Below are 7,500 nucleotides of genomic sequence, written 5' to 3' on the forward strand. Positions count from 1 at the left end.
GTGGTCGCAGTTTACTGAAATCTTCCGTCGTTTAGCCTCAGACTAAACGCCGTGGTGCGTGATGAAAGCCCGTGTGTAATTTGAGTCTGGTCACGCAACTGCACAGACAAGGATAAATCATCGCACGAGTGTACAATTAACACTGTTTTTTTTTTTAGTTTTATATTTTATATTCCCAAAACATGTGGAACTAAACTTGATTTTAGGATGTCACCAGCCGAAACTCAAATAGAGAAAGAAAACAAATAGAGTAAGCCGAGTCTGCAAAACTTTTCACACTAGTTTTTTTTATTTGCACTTAGCCTTCTGCGCCTTTGCTTGTAATAAACTAATCTTAACCCCGCGTAGCGTATAGACTTCTTTATCGATCACCTCAGTATGAATTGAGGGATTTAGGTACACACGTACGCCATATGCAACATGAGGGTAGAGCAGGGAAATGGAAACGAGTAAAACTGTTTAAAGAAAATTGGCTAATGCTCCGCAAAAGAACATTCCTGAAAAACCACAAATCGAAAATGGACAATGGACACATTTGATGAGCGAAATACAAGTATTTAACATGTTTAAATTACTGAAAGTAGTATTGCTTTGCTCCTCTGCAGCAAGGGCATCTTCTGGCGAGACCTCAACCAGCTGTTGACGAATTGTACTGATCCCTCGCCCCCCGAACAGAGGCCCTTAAAGGCCAGTCTACACAGTATGGGGTAGACCAGAATGTACGTACTGCTAGCTCCCGCCTGAAAAAAGGTGTAGTCACCTGGCTCTATCCGGCACTTGTTCGCAGGCTAGAAAATAAACCAATTCACCGACAAATTCTTTTTCATAACGTCAAAATCCGTCGCGAAAATGAAAAAAATGCTTTAAAGCGCCTCAGCCATTTTACTTACTATCTTTTAACCAAATACGTTGCGGAGAAAAGAGATAAAAGGCTGAAAACAGCCTTTCATTTCGATTTAAAATTTCAGATGGAGAATGCCCTTTTCCTAGGTCTGCACCTGCAGTGACTTGTGTGCTAAAACTCCTTCGTGGTGGTATCTCAGGCAAAAACGACCGCCTAGCGGCGAGGAGCGAGGAGAGAAGTCCGTGGCCATTTTCGAAAAGAAAAAGAAGTGTAAAGGCAGCACCTTCGTCGCTAAGAAAACGTCTGCGTATATAATATTCTTCAGGCCGCACAGAGTCATCAATTAATGTGCCTTTACGGACCCCTTTTGAATGAGCAGCCAGCATGGCCAGTAGGCTGTTCTGAAACGGTACAACGTGCATCGTTCTCCGCCACCCGGAACCAAACATTTAGCGGTGGTGAGGAAAAACTTTTGATTTTATGCGCCAATTTTGTGCATCAAACAAAGTCTGTTAGCTCTAAATGTAGTGATAAAGACATGAAGTTTTGTATGTGTAGAGAACCCAATGCCAACCAACCCACCCATCTCCTCCTCCTTTCCTAAAGTAGACTTTTCATGACGTTAACATAATCACCTGAGACCTCTTGTAAAGTTCACTAAAATGACAGCAAGCACCTTCGTATCCTGTTCACAGACACTCTACTTTTTCATTTGAGATCGTCGATCTATTTTCTCTTTGGAGATCGTCGATTTTACGTATGAAAATAAAAGCCGCGGGGGATTTATTGACCAGTAGAGCAAGGGGCTCTCTCTCGCGCGCTCGCTTCGCTCGCGTGCTCGTCTATTTTCGAAACGAAAAAGGAGTGTAAAAGCTACACATTCGTCGCTCAGAAAACGTCTGCGTATATCATTTTCAGTTCAGGCCATACGCAGTCATCAATCAATGTGCCTTTATGGACCCCTCTATGAGCAGCCAGTAGGTTGATCTAGGACGGTACCACGTGATTTGTTGCACCGCTACCCGGAACCAAACATTTAGAGGTGGTGAGGAAAACTCTTATTTTCATGCGCCAATTTTGTGGATCAAACAAAGATCACCTAACGTAAATGCAGAAAACCTTACTTTTATCATCAGCATGGTAGGGTCGATGTTTGGTTATTGCCCTACATACTCACGTGACTAACAAGTCGGGAGCATACCAAGTGACTCACTACATCTTTTCTATGATCCCAATACGTTCAGCATTACTGGGGCCACAGGCGTCACAAACCAAGTTTGAATATGTGCGAGATGCTATACGAACGTACAAAAAAGACTTGCACCCTAAAACACTTATACCAGGAATTTCTTTTTCGGCGCGTTAGGGAAAGTTCATTTAATATGACAAGGGGGGGGGGGGGGGGGGGGGATGAAGATATTGAAACTCGAAGCTTGAAATTTTAGCAGCCCCCCTCGCTAGCGGTTCAATTTTTTAGGGGCCCCCTCCTTGGTTGTCGAAAAAATTTCAGAGCCCCCCCCCCCCCTCCTCCTTCAATTCCTTTGCTCCCCTGAAAAAAGATCGCTAGACTGTATTAAATATATTTACCGTTATTGTCTTCAATGGTTTATACTATGACAAACTTGAGATACAGTTGTGATACAATTTTCTAAAGCATTTTTGGGATGAACAAGAGTGTAATAATTACTGAGACTACATTTGTTATATCTGTAAGCCACGTGATATAGCTGAGTTGCACAGGTCATTAAATTGTTGAGTTGAAAACCATCCGATCTGTATGATGATGTCATGTGTTGGTTTTGAAGTATACAAATTTTCGGAGCCCCCCCTCCTAGCGCAACAATTTTTTCAGAGCCCCCCCTTCGGGTGTCTAAAAATTTTCGGAGCCCCCCCTCAATATCTTCACCCCCCCCCCCTTGTCATATTAAATTAACTTTCCCTTACGCGTCACGCACTTCCAGAATGTCATCTTCCCTCGTGTTGACAGATTGAAAACATATACAAACTTAACTTCGATTCTACCGTGATGCAGAATTTAGTTAGCGGTACTGTGACCCCGTCTAGCATTTAAATTCAGGTAAGTAAATAACTTTTCTGATATTAAGGTTTCAATACGATTAAAACTATAGCAAGCGAGGATTTCGACAATATTCCCCTCTACTAACTGTGATTTGAACTGCGTATTCGTCTCTTCATTATGGTTTATCGCAAAAATCAGTTGAAAGGAATCATGTTAAACCGAACAGAAACGCCGAAATATAATCTGAAACCGTTACAACTCTGACTAGGGTTTAAATGTCGAAGTAACTTAGGTTTGCGAAGGATTAATATTCCAAGCGTTGAAACTTGCTTGTTGCACGCGCTTTCCTGGTGTCAAAATACCCTTCAGGTTTTGGTCTCTCGACGGTGTGCATTTGGAATGCCGCCAGAAATATTTTAACACAAACAACAGCAAAGGATATGCTTCAATACAGTTCTTGTTTCATACTGAAATTCTATGTACCAACTGGGTTTTTACGATGGTGAAGTTAGGTCAAATTTGCCATTTTTGAAAAGTGCCGAAACCGTGATTCTTCTTGCGGCCGGTACAGTCACATTTAAACGGTTTATTTAAAGTTAACTGCTGAATTGTAGAGTAAAAATGTGTGTCTGTGTTGTGACTTGATTTCACGTAGAGATATTATTCCGTTTTTATGTACGAGCGCGAAGAAAATGCTCAATTTTCGCTAATTTCATACTCGAAAGAGCGCCGATTTAGAGTTTTTCAAACTTTGCCTGATTCCTGAAAAAATAAAAAGCTATTACAAGTTTTAACGTGATTTTTGAAATTAGTGTACTATAGAGATTATTTGAGCAAAATATGAAGAAATTCAAAAATTCACGACTGTCAACCGATTCTCGAAAATTACAGACATTGGCTCTTAAATAGCCTAACAAAGTGCCTTAAGTCATCTAGTTTATTTCCGCAGGTTGATTAACTGACAATATAACAAACATGCGCTTACTACACCGGGAAAAACCCACCCATCCCCCCCCCCCATAGACACCACCACCACCATCTCCACTACCATGGAGATGAAGAATAAGTTCAGTGGAGCAACCTATTGCTAAATGATTTAAAATTATCCCAGAATTCAGGAAAGATCATTGTATTCTTCCTTGCAACATAAACTTATACAAACATGCAAACAGAGATACTCCTACCCCTCCCCCTAAGCTGTGTGGAAACCTTTCCCCACCCCCACACCACCTAGAAAGTTGGATTAAATAGACCTTGTTAAACTTTCCTAGGACACCATTCCCTATTGATATAGCAGCTTTCTTTTCAATAACGGCAGTTAAATTGGAAACTGCAACCACCCCATCCCCCGAGTACAAAATGTCCCCCCTGACCGGGGTCCATAGCTAATATTGTTCGGCAGCCCAAGTACTATTACCATGCCAAACTTGGTGCTTTTACCCCAGAGTGCACAATTTTTTCACCATATGGCTTGACTAGCTCGCTTGTTTCACTTGCAAATGCTTCAGGATCACTGCAAGAAATCTTGCCCATGTCTGTAGGTCTTTGTTGCCATTCTTCAGGTTGTGTTAGAAAGTCTGGTCCTTGTATCTAGCATTCATTATTTAACAATGCTTTAATGTCATACCCTTGATGCATTGGTGGCGGGATTCTGTATAGTGTCAAATGCCTCCATTGTGTCGCGTTGGACTGGTCAAGAATAGCTGAGATACGATTTGCAACAAAGGTCTGAATCCTTTTATCCTTGTTTTCTATGTAGTGGAGAACACAAGTGCTGTGAGTCCAGAAAGTAGATTTGTCAATCGGCATGGTGACTTCTTGTTTGATCATGCGATCAAGTCTTGTAGCTAGAACTGCTGAGGATAATTCCATCCTTCGAATCATCATAGCCTTGAGTGGAACCAGTCTTGATTTTGCCATGATAAGAGAGCAATGAACCTTGCCAACTGTGTTGATCTGACGCAGGTACGAGACTGCTCCATACCCTTGATTGATCTGAAAATTATTGGGGCTCTCTCAGCTAGGCTTCCCATTTCTGCTTGCTTGTCTCAGGGGTCGGGTCATCCCAACGGAGAGCCTTAAGACACAAATCTCGTTGTATTGCTTTAGCAGATAATAAACGGGGTAAGGAACCCCAAGGGGTTGTACACAGAACAAATGATAGAGAAAGTTCCTCTTCTAGTAGCGTTTTTTTTGTTTGTTGACAATCTCAAAACCAAATCTGTCAGTATGAATATTCTACAGGACTCTAAGCGCTCTTTCGGTTAGCGTTACATTTTCGGAGAGGTTGAGATTCTTTACTGGTGGTGCTTTCTCTGATTCATGTACTAAGTCCATTACCTTCTTGGAATTTGATATCCATTTGGTCAGGCGAAAACCGCCTCTTGATAATAATTCGTGGAGTTCACCCACCAATTTACCAGCCTTTTACTAATGCAAGTCAGCAAAATCTTTTAAATCCACTCTTAAGACGTACCTTTTTAGAAATTACTGTAATTGTAAGAATCATTAAGTACTACGTTTTTTTGGGCTAGTTATGTTAGTTTTCTTAACGCTGTTGGTTCAGTAGAGAAACAGCACTATATAAGATTATTATTATTACTATTATTATTACATACAATAATGCGGAAATCTTTCCCTTCACTGACTCAGTTTTATGCTTTCAACATGTAATTAATGTATCAAACTATCCTTCAGAAGCAAAACCATCCAGCTTGGAAACACAGAACCCGGTAACCATTATTGGGACTTGTTTTTAAAAGGGTGAAACTGGCATGGTCATTAGTTTACACAGTTTAAAGTGAATATGGCGCCCCTTGAATGTTTGATCAGTCCTTATTTTGCAGTAGTTCCTGTCACCCAAGATCACATGAATAAGATACTCTTCACTTGCTGTCACGTAAAACTCTTTCTCTTGGGCATGTTTGTATCTTGTCGTTAACTCCTTAACAGTTGTGAAGTCTGCAATCTTATTCCCAGTGATTTCTACCTGTTCACTCATTCTATGATCTAAAGAATCAAGTCTCACTTCAAATGTGGGCAGGGACTGTTTCTGGACACCGTTGATAGTGACAAATTGGCGTGACTCATGGCGCGTGGGCTTCAAATTTAGCTTCTCGATTGCTTCTCTTGATATGAAATTCCTCCTCGAGCCTGTATCCAAGTAAGCCCACAAGGCGATTCCTTGAATCTTCAGTTGAATGATGGCTGGTAACGACTGATCTTCTGAGCCAGGGTTATATGCTGTGAACACCGTGCCATCACTCGGTCTGTTCACCAAATGTCTCTCATGCAGGCTTGTGTGGTGTCTTGACTTACTTTTGAAACAATGCGACTTCAGCAGTAACTTGCCCCATGACCCTCACGTCCACAGTTGTAACACAGTTTCCTTTCGTGAAACAAATTTCTTCTTTTTTCTGTTGTGTCGAACACTCCACAGGCTTCCCTCCAGTGGTCACCTTGACAGTATAGGCATGAAGGGGCTTTGGGTTCATGGCCGGCGTCCCTCTTTCCCCTTGTATACCAGTGCCGTTTCCTTTTTCGGTAGTCCCCTGTGTCAGTCGATGAGTCATCCACCTTGTTCCTTTTAAGCCACTTTTGCAGGTTTGCACTTAATTCCTTCATGCTCCATTCCTCCCAGTGATTGTCAACTCTAACAAGATCAGGTTTAGCTTGTGGTAATTTCTTGAGCGTTGTCATCACAAATCCTCTTAACATGTCAGCCTCCCCCAGGTTTTGTAAGGCGTAATTTTTGCTTAACCCTTCATAGTACTCTCTTGCTTTCTCGAAACTGTTCTCTTTTACTGGTGTCAAGTTTACGATTTCGTCCATGTGGGCGTTCACAACAAGCTAAGTGTGCCTGTATTCCTTCTGTAATCTCTCCCATGCCAAGGTACCTGCAATCTTGGACAAGACTGTTGAGAAAATTGCATACTTAGGGGGCATTTTTTCTAAACTTCGTAGCCGACCGATTCTTCCTTCCTCTCCTCCCCCTGGAAGCAGTGTTGTTGGGTCTTCAAAAGAAAGCCAGATCCCTAAGCATTTGTAGGAATAGTCAGGGAGCATATGTAATCCCGTGGGATTTTTATGGTGAAAGCAAACCACCTACCTAGATGTGTTAAGGGGACCCTAAGGAACACAAACAATGTTGTCGGCAATTTTGTAACCTGCACCGGTGGCCGCTATCGGGGGTCTAGTTTTAGACCTATATGGTTCAACATGGAATCGAGGCTCGAATATAAAATGGCATGTAATACAATTAACTACAATAAATTTCCACAAAAATAATATAAATCTTTAATATAGTCTATCTAATACATATCCATAGACTTAAGTACTAAATACTGATGACGTGATCAACACTGCACGGAAGCGAGGCTGGTCGTTTGTTATCTTCAAATAAACATAAAAAAACATATTTCTTTTTCTGGAGTTGTTCAAAAAAATGACTCGACAAGTGAACTACATGACAATATGTTTTGTTCACGTTAATTGAACTACATTTGAATATGTTTGTTCGCATGAGACGACATGGAAGTGAGGCTGAGCTCGCAGGCACTTGTTAGACCTGTTCTAAGCGTTGAGCCATCGTCGTGCCGAACCAAATTCCTTTCCGAAAATTGGCCCTTTCAGAGCA

At 41.5% G+C, this 7,500-nt stretch overlaps 1 protein-coding gene across 1 annotated transcript in view; it reads right to left on the minus strand.

Annotated features, from left to right (window-relative positions):
* LOC140934523 (uncharacterized) overlaps positions 1–7,500 on the minus strand; it is a 275,762-nt gene that overhangs the window by 88,990 nt on the left and 179,272 nt on the right. The window lies entirely within an intron of this gene.

This window comes from Porites lutea, chromosome 4 (assembly GCF_958299795.1).
Source record: "Porites lutea chromosome 4, jaPorLute2.1, whole genome shotgun sequence".
Lineage (NCBI taxonomy): Eukaryota > Metazoa > Cnidaria > Anthozoa > Scleractinia > Poritidae > Porites > Porites lutea.